The following is a 16,595-nucleotide window of genomic DNA, read 5'->3' as shown; positions in this document are numbered from 1 at the left end:
CATTTCTGTATGCCTGCATTCTACGGTTATGTGGTAGCAAAGACACTTTTGTTGGATTAAAATGAAAGGGATTTTTACAATAAAATAAGAAAGAAATAGGTCTCTCACTCACATACCCACCATCATTCTATTCATAAATCTAAACTTATTTTTCATTCCTGATGTTAAGACAAAGAGAAAAATAGATGGCACGTTTATAATTTATAGGAATTATGTTCCAAACCAGAAATTAACATTATTTGGCCTTTCTACTTGTTGAAACTCCTAATATAAAACAAACCACAATGTCTTATATAAATAAAGCACATGATTTTACTTACTTAAACATTTTAGGGAAAAGAAATATAAACAATTCATGAATTTTAAAATGGTTTTCCATGCTATTGATAATCTCTGGGTTTGGTCATAAAGTGTTCAAAGAGAATGATAAATACACATAATGTAGTCCACCAGTCATTTGAAGCGTTTAAAAAATTATACATTTCAAAGCAAAATATAACCTATGTGGTGCTAACATTTATTTGAATGTTATATGGTGGGCCCTGTGATAAACACTCTATGTATATTATTGTATGTGAAATAGATATTTTCTGCTTTGTGTGTATAAAGAAACTGAAACTAAGTGAAATGAAGTAATATACCTGTGTTCCCATGACCAAGTTTCACACCTGGGATAGAAACAGGTTTGTATGATTCCAGAGGTCATGTCCTTAATCATGCCACTAAGTGGAGTGGCAACATGACTGTTTGAATGGTGACCTCAAAGCTGAGCTTGCCATTGATATAACACACTAATCTCTCATCCATTTGCTATTGAATCATTCGCACCTTGCACCATTTTACAGTTTCATGCTACTGGATCTCTGCCACTTACAAATGCAGTCAGATAGGGCTCTTTTATGTTTGGACTGTGATTATGTTTAGACTCTTTGGAATAGAATGATTCTTAGTACCAGAAAGTTTATAGAACTTTTGTAAAATATGGAAACCTCTCCCCTCATAATTCGGTTGTTTCAATTTAAACAAACTAGTACACTGCTTTCAACAAATTTCCAGAAACTAGACCAGAAAATTGATAAAAATCATGTATGCAATGATTTATGTGGCTGTACATGTTTACATATATGCAAAATACATCTTTATCTTTAATGCATTTTTAAAAAAATATATTTTATTGATTTTTTACAGAGAGGAAGGGAGATAGTTAGAAACATCGATGAGAAATATCCATCAGCTGCCTCCTGCACACCCCCTACTGGGGATGTGCCCGCAACCAGGTACACGCCCTTGACCGGAATCGAACCTGGGACCCTTTCAGTCCACAGGCAGACGCTCTATCCTCTAAGCCAAACCGGTTTTGGCTTTAATACATTTTAACCCTTTGTACTTGATTCCTTTATTCTAATGCTAACAGTGTCAAGTCACACTCGACATCCGAGTGCAAAAGGTTAAGTCTACAAAAAAGAAAAAAAACCATTCAGAAGTCATCATTTCCCCTCTCCATAATAATTAGTTTTGGACCTGTTAGACCTCTTGGGTCTAACATTCTTGGCTGTATTACTTATTGTTTGGCCTTAGGCAAAATATTCAACTACTTTGAGCCCCCATTTTCTCTCTGCAGTGAAGATTATAATTGTACTTTATTGAGTTCCTGTGAGAAATTAAAGAGATAGGCCTGGAGGTGCTGACAGGCATAGGAACTGATCAATCAGAACCAAAGGTGGGTGCTGTGGGGAACCAATGGCTGCCTAGGAGGCAGAGCTTCTGACTGGCATAGGAACCGACCAATGAGAAACACAGCACCCACCTTTGTTTCTCATTGGTTGGTTCCTATGCCAGTCAGCGTCAAAAGCTCCATCTCCTAGACAGCCATTGGCCCCCCCCATAGCACCAAGATTTGGCTCTGATTGGTCGGTTCCTATGCCAGTCAGCGTCAAAAGCTCTGCCTCCTAGGCAGCCATTGGCTCCCCACAGCAGCCACCTTTTTTTCTCATTGGTCAGTTCCTATGCCAGTCAACGTCAAAAGCTCTGCCTCCTAGGCAGCCATTGGCTCCCCACAGAACCCACCTTTTTTTCTCATTGGTCAGTTCCTATGCCAGTCAGCATCTTCAGGCCTATTCTGGGCCAGATCAAAGAGGCAGGTTTTACCGCAGCCCTCTCCGAGGCAGGGAGAGAAAGAGAGAGGTAAGTACACTGATCAACAGCTTCCACTGAGGCTGCAGATCAGACCCTGACTCACTTTTGGGGTCTCAGCCACCTGGGCAGTCAGTGCTGGGTTGACAGGCTAGACCGGATGGTCTGTGTTTGGTTGCAGGCTTGGCCCCTTCCCAAGCCCCAGGCTTTAGGCTTGGGAAGTGCCCCCCGCCCCCCCCTCCGCCCCTCCAATCGCAGGCTTGGCCCCTTCCTTCATGGCCGGCTGGGAGTGACCTAGGTGCTGAGGTGGTTACCAGGAATGTCTGCAAATTAACCTCCATCTTTGTTTGGTTAATCTGCATACGCACTCTGATTGGCTGTGGGCATAGCGAAGGTACGGTCAATTTACATGTTTCTCTATTATTATGTAAGATGGAATAAGACTGCTAGCAAACAAACAACCACATCCCGAGTCTGGGATACGCTTCGGCAAGCGCTTAACCTACTTCCCCACACCGTTAAGGAATACAAACCCCACACCGACAGCATCAAAATGCCAGGCAGGTTGGGCCCCCAAAGGCTCCTTTTCCAAAACCTCTGGAAGCCACGGTTGAATGTGCCATGACCCTCTCGTCTCTGGATGGCACTATCATTGAAGCTGGCATCATTGGAGTCTCTTGTTCTGCTGGCGTGCTACCTGGAAGATTCTTCTGTCCTGGACAAGAGGAATTGGAAGAGCATTTTATGTTTTAAGAACAGGCTGACACATAGCAGCTACGACAACAGCTTAGATCACTTAATAAATGGTGCTAAACTATGAAAAAAAAAAAAGATGCTATTTTGATAAATATAATGTAATCTCATTTAAGAAGGTAATTAACTCATACCTTGTCTGTTGTTATGCATTTTCTTCAACCATCATATGGAATGTCTATTATTATTATTGTTTCATTTTAAAAGAATATATTCTTACTGATTTCAAAAAGGGTGAGGGAGAGACAGAAATATCAAAGATGAGAGAGAATCATTGATCAGCTGCCTCCTCCTGCACACTCCACACTGGGGGTCAAGTCCAAAACCTGGGCATATGCCTTGACTGGGATGTGACTTCCTGCTTCATAGGTCAACGCTCAACCACTGAGCCACGCCGACCTGGCATTGTTATTATTTCTAAATTGGAAAAGGAATCTTTGCTGCCTACTCCTTCAGAAGGGAAATTATCAATTATTTTAAGTAAAATACAAATCAATCCACTGAAAACACTACAAAGAAAGCTAGTTTGCTTCTTCTCTTTCTCTCTTTCCTAGAAAGTTTTCGAGAAACCTTATAACTGTGGTTTTGAAGTCTATATCTAGTCGTTTGCTTTCCTCCATTTCTTTCATTTGTGATGTGTTTGTCTCCGCATTTTTGTTGCTTCCCTGAGTTGATAGGGTGGCTTTGTGTGCTAGGTGTCCTATAGGGCCCAGTGGCTCAGCCTCCCCATTTACCTGAGGTGGACACTCTTTGTGCACCCCTTTGTGGACTGTGTACACAGTCTTGTTGTAGTTAAGCCTTAATTGTTGTTGGTATTACGGGGAGAAATTGACTTCCAGGCCAATTGGCCCGTGAAAATCAGCTGTGTCTACACTTGGAGAACTTTTGTGCTGGAGACACCCTTATGAGACAAGACTTGCAAAACCTCTGTGCTCAGCTTGGATGGGGCGGAGTCTCAGGTTGGAGTAGACAGCATTGGTTTTTCCTCAGCCCTTCCCTAATAGACCCCTGTGTCTCAGTGTCCTGCAGTAATCGCTGAAAACACCTCTGAGATAAAGCCACCCTTGAGTTCCACCCGTTACCAGAAAGTCCAGTTTCTCCCCGAATGAGCCTGGGCCCCCAGAGTCCCGCCTGGAACTGGAGTTCAGTGCAGTTGGGAGCCTTTGTCTCCCTCCTGCTTAAGAAAGCCCACCGCGCACCCAGCTGCCCGCTCTCCTCGCACGCGCGCCTGGTACCTCTGCCTTCTAGAATTCCTCTGAGTCTCAGTGTGCTTTTCTCTTTCCTGACAGTCCAGTTTCACCCCATATGAGTCCGGGACCCCAGGGTCTAGCCCGGAACAGGAGTCCAGTGCAGCTGGGAGCTTTTGTATTCCTCCTGATTGAGAAAGCCAGCCGCGCACCAGTTGACAATCCTCTCTGTGCGCACATTTCAGCATCTCTGCCTCCAGCAGCTCCTCTGAACCTCAGTGCGCTTCTCTTTCCTTCTAGTTGTAGAATTTCCACTCAGCCAGCCTTCCTGTGGTTCTGGATGATGTCCGTTTTGCCTTTTAGTTGTAATTTTGAAATTGTTGTGCTAGGCAGCAGTTTAGGTGTTTAGCTATGCCAACATCTTGGTTTCTCTTTTTTGAGTTAACTTTTATTTATCATAAAAGTGGTAAGGTACAAACTCACTTTTCCAGCATGTGGCTATCCAGTTATTCAAGCATCATTTGTTAAAATTATTTTTTTGATTATTCTTTCTCATAGAATCATCCTGTACGCTTGTTAAAAATTAGTTGACCATAAATGCAGAGGTTACTTTCTGGACTCTCAATCCTGTATCATTGATATATATGTCTATTCTTGTATTAGTATCATACTGTCTTTTAAAAATTTGTATTTTTATTTATTTCAGAGACGAAAGAGAGAGCGAGATAGAAACATCAATGCTGAGAGAGAATCATTGACTGCTTCCTGCACACCCTACACTGGGAACCTAGCCCACAACCTGGGTATATGCTGACTGGGATCAAACTGTGACCTCCTGGTTTATAGGTCAACGTTCAACCACTGAGCCACACTGGCTGGGCAGTATCACACTGTCTTGATTACTGTAGCTTTGTATTACGTTTTTTAAAAAATAAGACTTCTAACTTTGTGGGTCTCCCATCCCCCCCTCCCAAGATGATTTGGCTTTTCTGTATCCCTTGCATTTCCTAAGGAGCTTCAGAATCAACTTGTCAGATTCTGTGAAAACTGCAGTTGGGATTTTGATAGGGATTGTACTGAATCTGTAGATCAATGTGGGGCATATAACAATGTTAACAATACCAATTCCAATACCAACTTCAAGTCCATCAACGTGAGATGTCTTTCTGTGTCTTTAAATCTTCTTTAAATGCCTTTAGCAAAATTTTCCAGTTCTCAGTGTACAAATATTACACTTCTTTCCAGAATGAAATGAGGAGCTATTATGCAATTTCAAGCAGAAGAGTGAGGTGATATGATTTATGTTTTAAAAGGATTCATGTGATTTATGTTTACTGAACAGGTCTGGCTTGGAAGGCCAAAAGTTTTATTTTTATCTATCTTAAGTTTGAGATGCCTGATATCGCCAGTAGAAATATTCAGCAGGCAAGTTGGATATAGTCTGGAGTCCAAGGGAGAGGTCTGAACTGGAGATATAAATTTGGAAATTGTCAGCACATAGATGGTATTTAAAGTAATACGTTTGCATGAAAGCCCTCGAGAATGAGCAGACATGAGGATGAGGTCGAAAGATGAAAACGTGGCTCTCCAGTGTAAAGAGAAACCCACAAAGGAGCCTGAGAATGAGTATCTGAGGTAGGAAGATGACCAGGACAATGCAATGTCCCAGGAGCCAAGAGAATGAAGTGTTGAAAAGAGAAGAGTCAACTGCATAAAATAATCCAGAACTGGTGTGCACAGGGGGGAGAGGGGAGAGAGAACTATTTGGGGATTTGTCTGTTTGTTTAAGCTCAGAACACTTTCTTCCGCCCCAAACCCTCTGTGAGTTCAGCCATGTGGTGATGTAAGGTGATGGGCTGGGTTGGAGGCCATGGTTGACTTGTTTTTGGTATGTGTAATCCCCCTGTCCCTCTTCCACCTTGATTACTGATGATCCTGGCGAGGAACATTTCCATGGGGATGTGTGCATTTGCTATGCCTGGCATGTAGACAAGTAAATACAAATGCTGCTTTATCAATTTGCAGTACAATTGCTCCTCGACCAAAAGCAGAGTTGGAAGTCTGCCTCCAACTGCCTTCAGGATAGAGGCAAACTCCTTAGCATGCCATATCAGTCTCCATCAGATGGCTTCATTTCTTGCCATCCTCCTACTTCTCCACTTCCTTTACCTTCCCCCGTCTCCTCTGCCCACCGAATACCCCCATGCTCCACTCACTCTGGACCTCTTGCTCTCCTCTAGGCACACTGTGCTCTTCTATGCCTCTGCCCCTTAGGCTGGCAGTGCCCTTCCCTGCTTTTGTGCTCAGGAAGGCACTGCTGGTCCTTGGAAGCCCTGCTCATGTAGTTTCCACTGTATAGGCTTTCTGACCCATAGGCTGCAGGACTTAGTCCTCTCTCTGCTGCCTGCTCTCCTGTTGCATTCCCACATTGTACTGAAATTGTTTATATGTCTGACATTTCCACTGGATTTTATAGTCCTCAAAGTCAAGGATCTTACTTTTCTCAGTATCTCTTGCCCTGTCTGGCACGTAGTAGGTATTTCATGAAAAAAATAGCGAACTTAAGAAAACAACTTAACAACATGCTTATCTCTGTGCTAAGTGCTTTTGCATGTATTTTTTTTCAGTTTATCCTAAAAAAGATAAGGTTCCCTATTTTCCCCACATGATAGATGAAAAAGTGAGGTTCAAAGTGATTATAAACTCGATGAAGGTTATATAACTTATATTTCAAATCCAGTTGATTGCAGGGTTCAAGTATTTAAATTCTGTTCTATAGCTTCAAACAAAGAAGAAAGACAGGAACGGTTATGATTCAAATTTTTTTTTTTTCTTATCCAAAACGTCCTTATTTTATCTTTTATTCATTTTTAAATGTGCTTTTAATGTGCTTTGCATCTTCCCTCTTTCAAAATGATTACGTGGCATTCTTTCGTTCTTCACATGTATTACAATAGTCCTATTTCTTTATCCAGGAAACCTTATGTAGGGATCTATGTACACACACAAAGAGATCATGCATAAGATTATAAAGTATAACTAGGGGTATTTCATTGAGACTAAATCTCTGACCACAATGCAATAAAAGTAGGTATTAAGTGTTACTTAAAAGTAATCCCCTGGGAAGGGCGGGTTTGGGGTAGAGGTCAATGGGAAAAAACCACCACCAAAGGGTCATCAATAATACTTTCAATAATAAAGATAAATTAAAAAGAAAAAATAATCCTATGGCAGTGATGGCGAACCTATGACACGCGTGTCAGCACTGATACGCATAGCCATTTCTGATGACAGGCGGCTGCATGCCGAGGAGGAAACATTTATGTTATTTAAACTATAAATATTGCGAAATAATGTTTTTTTCCTATAAGTGACACACTACCCGAGTTATGCTAAATTCTAGAAGAATATAAAATATTGAAATTCATAAAGAAACAGATAACTTCAATAGAATAAATTAGTAAGTATTAAAAAAAGTAAACACTACGTATTAAACATATGAAGTCCCTATGGTTTTATAACTGAGTCCCACTAATTCCTAGAAGATTCATATCTATTTTACATTAAGTTGTTCCATAAAAAAAGAAAAATGTGTAATAAACTCCTTTAATGAGGATAATAAAATATTAATTCCAAATCTAGATATAAACCAAATAAGAAAAGTGTAGGCTCGTTTCACTTGCAAAAATTCCAAATATTACCAACAAGACTAAAAGTGTATTAAAGAAATGAAAAATAAGTTAGAATCAGATAGCCTATCCCAGAAAAGAATATACCAGCTTGGAAAAATTTCTAAAATAAGTCAATAAAACAAACAAACAACAAAAGATAAATTTATCAACTGTGGATATTTAACCTTTGTTAGTTCCTGATCAACACCTATTTATGCTTTAAAAAACAAAGTAAAACATTCTTACCAAACTAGCAAAAGAAAGTTACTTTCTCAACTTGGTAAAGGTTATTTACCAAAATCTTTCAGCAAATATTATCCTAAATGATAAACTTTAGATATATTCCCTTAATCCTACCAGGCCTAAGGCCTGAACCTAACTGTCCCCTAAACCTGGGCTCCTGAGCATTAAAGAGAAAAAATCAACATGAAATAGAAAAATGTTAGTTACATGCAAACAAGTCGTTAGAATAAGATGGAACTAGGAGACATTATAGAAAATAGGTCTACCTTTCATCTAGCGCCAATATTCCACCTTTGTGTGCCAATCCACGCAGCAGGATGAGCCTTGTTTCACACAGAGGTACTTCTTGCAAAGTGAGCACCAGATGTTGCTCTTCACCTTTTTGCATGGATTGTCTTTGTAAGACACTCCAGGATTTTGCTTTTGTACCTGGAGTGCTTTTCCATGCACACAACACAGATATGATTAGATGATGTCCCAGGGGGAATCTCTGGAAAATGATTGCCTGGGGTCATCCGTTGAGGGCAGGGTTCCTTTTGTGGGTGGCAGTGGGCTGATGTCCTGTATCCACCAATAAGTTGCAGGCACAGTTTCTGAATATATCTGGTGAAATAAACTGGTTTTGAAGCAGCTTGCTGCTTTAAAGCATACAAGATAGAAGAATTATAACTGGCCCACATAAAAAATTTTATGAAAAGCTGCCAGGGTCAGCGGTAATGATGACGAGACCAGTGAAGGCGGGTCATCTGATCATTTTTGTCACAGCCACCCATATATTTATTATAGTCCTTCACCAGCTGTGGCATCTGTATTTCTTGCACACTGCCATCTTTATTTCTTCTGTTTATTACTACATTTTGGGCTGGATCGTGGTAGTTCGAAATAAACATGATGGGCTTTCTATCCTGCCAAACTAAACATGTTACACTTTCTTGACATAGATGGCGACTGTCACCCCTAGCAAGTTTTTTTACACTTTTCAGCGACTTAGGAACCTGCTTCCCCAAATTCCTGTGTGTAATTCTGACAGTGCATATTTAGCAAGGGTTACAGAGTTGTAGAACCGGTCCATGACAAGCACATGAGATTTATTTTCCATTGCACATGAGGTCAGGAGACGAATGACTGTATTTCCTACTGCGCCCAAGTCTTTTCTAGGCATTGGTGCAGCACCAGTGTAGATTTCTGCATTCAAAATGTAGCCAGTCTCCCCTTCACAGAGAAGGAAAGACTTGATGCCCTACTTTGTGGGCTTATCCTTGATATACTGATTGATGGCCAAGCGGTTTATTGTCAGGATCATCCCCTCATCTAGGCTCAAATGTTGCTATGGCAGATAGAAGTGGAGAAACTTGGGGAGCAGACTTTCCAAGAAAGGCCTAACTTTATATATTCTGTCTTGTCGATATCTGTGTCTTCCTCATCAATTATGTGTAAAAAACTCCAAAGGGCCAAGAATCAGCCTTGAGTCATAACATTTCAAAATCCGGGAGTAAGCCCAACAAAGTCAGAGCCCTCATTTGTCCAATAATCCCGATAGCTGGGCTTTACACATAAGTATTCCACATAGATCCTCAGTCCAAGAAAAGCCTTCATTTCTTCCACTGTGGCATCCTTGAAATTTTCGGCATTGTAGGAGTTGGGCTTTGCTATATGCAATTGGTGGGCCCGGAGGTTGGTTTTCTCTGTCAAATTTTGCCAGAAAGTATCATCCAAAAACAAGGATAAAAAGTCAATCGGTTCATTCTCCTCTGTGATAGATCCAGGAATGTTCACTGGGCCTTTTCCATCCTCATTGAAATTCAGATCTGTATTTGGTGATACAAAATTTCCTTGTCCAACCTTCATCACCACCTAGATCTCCCCCATCAGCTGTTTGAGGGACACACCCCCCTTCTCTTACTATCGATCTAGCTCTAGATCTATAAGCTTCAAGATTCTCCTCATCACTGGGGCTCTCACTATCTGTGTCACTTGAACTGGAAACATATTCTTGATGAAATTCTGACTACTCAGAGTCTGAATCAACCAAAGTATCGATCACCTGTTGGACTGTGATAAGCCTAGACCTACTTCGCTTTCCTGTTGAAGTGCTTGGTTCATCAGCCGCTCGTTTCATTGTGAATTTTCGGAAATTTTTCACGTCAAACCACACAAAGTCAATTCAAACACATGGGGGCAGACATTTGCAATGGCTAACCTTGAGGTTTGACCACGATTGGTTATTTTTAGTTTGTGACGCATTTTTTTCACGTACTAGGCAAAGTACCAGAAATTAGGTACAGCGGTATAGCGGCAGATTCGGAAAATACCAAAAAATCGATACAGCGGTCTGGTAGGGTTAAAAATAATGAAATTAGATAAGGATGATGATTGATAATGACAAAGCACCAAAAGTTCTAAACAATGTTATAACTAAAAAAAAAAAAAAAAAAAAAAAAAGACTAACATGTAAACAATTAAAGCGAATAAAGAGCTCAACTAAGTTTCTGGTTCTGAGATTAACCAGGTATTGAATAGTCATTAATTTATTTATATAGCACTTATTATTTGCTAGGTACTATTCTAGAAACTGCTGAAATGTTAACTCATTTTAAAATCTCCTACAAACCCTATAAGATAGGTACTTTTATTGTCCCCATTTACACAAGGCTTAAGCTACTTGGCCAAGGTCACATATCCACTGATAGTCAGAATTTGAACCCAGGGCACTCTTAACTTCTATACCAGTAATACTAACTAGAAAATGCATTACAGAAATACCTTTCACAAGGTAAATTACAAGGTAAAAAACATGATGAATTCGATCACATCAAAATTAATTATTTCTTGACTGAACTAAAGACATTAAGAACAAAGTTTACAAATCAACAATAAGAAGGAGCAGCCTCAGTAAAGAAATGGGCAAAGGACAAAAATATCCAATTTACAGAAGGGAAAAGCCACAAGCTATTAGCCATATGAGTAAAGGGATACCACATTATTCCATTAGTTTGGCAAAAAATTAGAAAGCTGGACAATGTCAGTGTTAGTGAGGAGACCAAAGGAACCCCTTCAGAAACCAACAATTATAGACTGGGAGAACCTTTCTGAAGAGCAATTGGCAGCACTACTTAGCCAAACTATTTGCACACCTCCCGATCTAGCAATTCTACTCTAGGGTAAATAAAGCAAAGGAATTCTCTTAAGACCAACATGCATTCTGATGCTACATCTTTGATGGTAAAGAATTAGAAGCGTTCTAGGTTTCCATCACTGGAGGAGTGGCTAGGTAAAATGTGGTGAAAGCACATTAGAAGTATCCATTGCAAATGACTAGACTAAAAACATAGCTCTAAATGGGAAAAGCAAAATCCAAAATAGCTAATCCCATTTATGCCATTCTGTAGGAGTGATTTTAAAAATGAGTCAGCAAGCATCTCTAGTTTCAAATACACATTGAGTAGTAGTAATAGGTCATATAGTATGGCTTCATGTCAGTATAAGTCCTCTAAAAAATAATTCTGTCTTCTATACATTCTATTTATCTAATTTAGAACCCATCAGTGTCTGGCACATATTAGGGACTTAGCAAGCTTTTTGAAAAAATTGATGAGGGAATGATGAAGGCCTGCTGTAATTATACAAATGTGTTCTATTTTTATTTGAGGGAGCCAAAAATTCCCAAATTATACTTAACTGACTTGGTAATATGTTGGACAAAGACACATTAAACAAAAAGCAAGATCAATAAAGATAATGCTACTAAAGCAATATAAATGGAACTGCTTATAATTTCATCTTTAAGAGAAACAAAGCAAATAGTTTTAAGTTTATAATATTATTACCTAGTTCAATCTGAAAAAGAAAATTCAAAACATACCGTAAGTATTTTATTGAGACAGGAGAAGCTGTTGGCTTTTAATTCTTCTGTCCTCGTACATTTTTATTATTTTTCTTTCAACCAAATTCCATCTGCAAGATCGAGTACATTTCAGTTATTGTATTACTCAAAACATGCTGTAAAAGGCTCACTCAAGTAGAAATAAGACAAAGTCGTTTTGCAGGCATATGTAAATTCTAGAATGAACCCATTACTGTTTTTTTCTTTATATCCCATGTGAAGTTTTCCCATATCAAAACTGAATTACCACACCTATTTTATATATGCTCATGTATAATTTACCTTTAAACAATGCGTTTTCTGTAATTTCGGAACTAAACAGCCTTACCATACAAATTCTTTAGTTCTGTTATTTTTCAACTAAGTTTCCCAAGGACAGGAAAAAATTTATTCCCCAAGTTGCTATTATTTATTCTTTCCCCCATAGCACTAAAAGTAAAATTCAAGAAATAGGCTGAGCTTCAAGACAGTGAAACTATGGTGTTTAGATTGTAATGTAGCCTTTTTTATTTTTATTTTTGGTTTACCAGCTTTATTCAAGTATAATTGACAAATTAGATATTTTAGCATGTATGATGTGATATTTTGATATATGTATTCACTACAATTACCACAAACTAATTAACATTATCATCTCAGTTACCATTTTTTGTGGGTGGTGAGAACACTTGAGATCTACCCTTCTCAAGTTTCAAGTATACATACTAATTATTAACTATAGTTACCATGCTGTACATTAAATCTCCAGAACTTACTCATCACTGAAAGTTTGTGCCCTCTGACCAGGATCTCTACATTCGGTCCACCTTTCAGCTACTGGTAACTTCCATTCTACTGTTAGAGTTTGACTTTTTTAGACTCCACATGTAGTAGGATCATGCAGTATTTGTCTTTTTGTGTTTGCATTATTTCACTTAGCAGAATGTACTCCCAATTGACCCATGTGTTGCAAATTGCACGATTTCCTTCTTTTTAAAAGACTGCATATTCCATTGTATCTCACATCTTTATCCATTCATTAATTGAAGGACACTTAGGCTGTTCCCACATATTAGCTACTGTGAATAATGCTGCAATAAATGTGGGAGTGCAAGTATATCTTTGAGATAGTGACTATATTTCCTTTGAACATATACCCACACGTGAGATTGCTGGATCACATGGTTGTTCTATTGTTAATTTAGAGGAACTTTCATACCGTTTTCTATAACGGCTGTACCAATTTACATTCCCACCAACAGGTATAAAGTTTCCTTTTCCCCCACATCTTTGCCAACAGTTTTCTTTGACTTTTTGATAATAGCCATCCTAACAGGTGCCAGGTTTTATCCTATTGTAATTTTGATTTGCATTTCCCTGATAGTGATGTTGAACACCTTTCAAATACCTGTTGGCCATTAATACATATTCTTTGGAAAAATGTCTATTCAGATCTTTTGCTCCCGTTTTTAATTTTTTAAAATATATTTTATTGATTTTTTTATAGAAAGGAAGAGGGATAGAGAGTTAGAAACATCAATGAGAGAAACATCCATCAGTTGCATCCTGCACACTCCCCACTGGGGATATGCCTGCAATCAAGGTACATGCCCTTGACTAGAATCGAACCTTCGACCCTTGAGTCCGCAGGTCGACACTATCCACTGAGCCAAACCAGCTAGGGCAATTTTTTTTTTTTTTAATATTGAGTTGTATGAGTTCTTTATATATTTTGGGTATTAACCCCCTTTGAAATAAATGGTTTGCAAATATTTTGTCCCACTGCAAAGGTTACCATTTCATTTTGCAGTATATTGTCTTTTAAAAACTTTTCCAGATTATAATGTTCAAAAAGCACCAAAAATGTTATTAATCCTAAAAAAGAAAAAAAAATTAATATATAGTTAGGCTGACCTCTGGTGGCCAGATGCCTCATCCTTTGGTAACTGACAAAACTGTATGAAGTTGCCCTGGCTAGTTTGGCTCAGTGGATAAGTGTACACCTGCGGACTGAATGGTCCCAGGTTCAATTCCGGTCAAGGACAAGTACCTTGGTTGCAGGCTTGATCCCAGCCCTGGTTGGGAGACAAGCCATTGATGTCTCTTGCACACTGATGTTTCTCTCTGTCTCGCCTCCTCCCTCCCACTATCTTTAAAAATCAATGGAAAAATATCCTCGAGTGAGGATACAGTAAAGGAAATAATATTGTTAGAAACTTGAAACAAAGCTACGAAGGTAGTAGGCATCAAAGCATGAAGAGAGCTGAGCAAGTAAAGGCCATAAAAGAAGAAAATGCCTCCAAATATTAGTTTGTTCTAGTTAGTTTACCAGTTGATTGACTTTACATAAAAAACAAATGGTACATATAGAGGTTCTCAAAGTAAGAATAGTTCTGTACTATCCGATACTGTATTCACTCCCTTTAGGTGTCTACTGAGCATCTGAAATGTGGTTAGTGTAAAATAATGCCCAATTTCAGACTTAGCAGAAAAAAAAATAAATTATCTCATTAATTATTTATGTTAACATGTTGAAATGTTGTAGGTATATTTGGTTAAAAAGTGAATGCCCTTTCTAGGCTTCTTTCACCACAACTTTCTGGGCAGTCTACATTTAAGCTACAGTTGAGTTTATAATGTTATCAGTGTCTTCCATGCATTCTTAGGCCTCCACACGTTTCCTCTAACTTATTAAGAATACTTTGTCAGAACGTAGACATCTTGATCATTTTGAAATTATGGGCAACCCAAAGGCTTTCACATTAATTACTTTGAATACCTAGAATGTTTAAGGAATTAGGAATATGAAGAGAATGGATGAATAAATTATGGCATATTTATATAACTATAGCAATACTATAGCAACCTGTGCCTCAGTTTCCTCATCTTAAAAGAAGATAAGTTACTTCACAGGGGTTGTTTGTAAAGATTAAATGAAGTAAAGTGCTCACACCCGTGCCTGGCACCTAAGTGTCCACAGATGTAAGTTATTAGGAAAATATCAATATGAGTAAACCTCAAAAAACGGTACTGGTTAAAAAAGGGAAATTGTGTATTTGAATATTCATATTAGAACATGGGAACAATCGAGTATACTTATTCAGAGATGTATTTATAAATTATTTTTTATTTTATATTATTCTATTTTTTTTCTGACATTTTTTTATTGAGGTATTATATGTGTACATATCTTACCATTGCCCCCCCCACCCCACACCCATACATGCCCTCACCCCCCAGAGTTTTGTGTCCATTGTTTATGCTTATATGCATGCATACAAGTCCTTCGTTTGATTTCTTATCTCCCCCACCTCTCCCTAACTTTCCCCCTGTAATTTATATAAATTATTAATATATAAAAATTAACAGTGAATTCAGAAAATTCATTACAACTGGCTCTGACATAAAGTGCTCAAACCAGTGTCTGGCACATAAAGGTCCACAGATGTAAGTTATTATTATGAAAATACCAACATGAATAAACCTGATTGAAAAAAGGAAATCAAAAACTTGATTTTTCATATTAGAACACAAAACAATCGAGTATATTTATTCAGAGATGTATTATCTATTATTAATACATAAAAATTAAGTGAATTCAGAAAATCCGTTACTGCTAGGGAGGGAAGGTGATTCAATAGGAAAAAAGATATACGGGCAGCTCTGTAATCTACTTCTGTCTTTATATATACATTTTTCATTGATTTCAGAGAGGGAGGGAGGGGAGAGAGAGAATCACTGACTGGCTGTTTCCTTCACGCCCCCTACGGTGGATTGAGCCTGCAACCTGGGCATGTGCCCTGACCCAAATCGAACCCTGATCTCCTGGTTCATAGGTCGAGGCCGGGCTGTAATCTATTTCTTCAGATGGCTGTGAGTACTGAGATGCTCACTCTGGTCTGATATAATTAATTCCATTAAAAAAAAAAAGTTGAAAGGCTTAGTTCCCCCTGAAGGCAGCACTTCACATTTCTTCACCTTAACTCCCCTGTGAACTTTGGTGCCAGTCGGTTCTCCGTTGGGCACACGGTCGTCCCGCACCGTTGTTAACGAGGCCTCGAAAGGAGGCACGTCTAGAGCAGGCTGTATCCACACTGAAGAGTGCCTCTGCGCGGAGGGGCCCCGCCTGCTCCCCTCCTTCGCAGACCTTCCACCAGCCCAGGGCCCAGGCTGACAAAGACAGCGGCCGCCTCCATCTGGAGACCTCGGGACGGTGCCCTCGGCCGACCCGGGACGTCTCCCTCCGCGGCAGAAGCCAGGCCGCGGCCCTGCCCTCAGCACCCGCTCTCTTTCCCTTCTCGACGAGCTCCAAACGAACCCCTCCTCCCAGGCTCCCCTTCCGCTGGATTCCCCTCAGCAGATTCCCCGTTCTCACCCAAGGAGAAGTTTCTTTTCTTCGCCTCACGCCCTGCCGCACGATCTGGCTAAGCCCAGCGCCGCCACTCGACTCGCCCTCTCCGTCCGGTACTACTTCCGGGCGAGCCTTCGCCCCTCCTCTTCTTAGAAACGCCACTTCCTACCCGACAACGATTGGCTAAACCCTTGGCGCATGCGCCCAAACCGCAACGTTGGAGGTGGGTGGTCTTCCCGCCTCCCGCCTCCCGCCTTGGTCTCGGCAGTCTCGCGATAATTGCCTCTCCCGCGGGAGTTATTTAAACGCTCGGGCGCTAATCACGCCCTGCGAGCTCCGAGGCCCGCCGAAGGGAGTCAGAGAGGCGTCTGCGAATTTGGCTTGTGTTACGCGGG

General features: G+C 39.9%; 1 long non-coding RNA gene across 1 annotated transcript; it reads right to left on the bottom strand.

Moving 5' to 3' along the window:
• Positions 1-1,860: 1,860 nt before the first annotated feature.
• LOC129152174 (uncharacterized) lies at positions 1,861-16,319 on the bottom strand. Its single transcript, XR_008558914.1, has 3 exons — positions 16,225-16,319; positions 11,850-11,941; positions 1,861-2,848 (listed from the first exon to the last, which is right to left on the bottom strand). It is a non-coding gene; the product is annotated as an uncharacterized LOC129152174 (long non-coding RNA).
• Between the last annotated feature and the right edge of the window lie 276 nt (positions 16,320-16,595).

This window comes from Eptesicus fuscus, chromosome 2 (genome assembly GCF_027574615.1).
Source record: "Eptesicus fuscus isolate TK198812 chromosome 2, DD_ASM_mEF_20220401, whole genome shotgun sequence".
In the NCBI taxonomy this organism is placed as follows: Eukaryota; Metazoa; Chordata; class Mammalia; order Chiroptera; family Vespertilionidae; genus Eptesicus; species Eptesicus fuscus.
The sequence above is the reverse complement of the archived record's forward strand: the minus strand, read 5'-3'. Positions and strand labels throughout refer to the sequence as shown.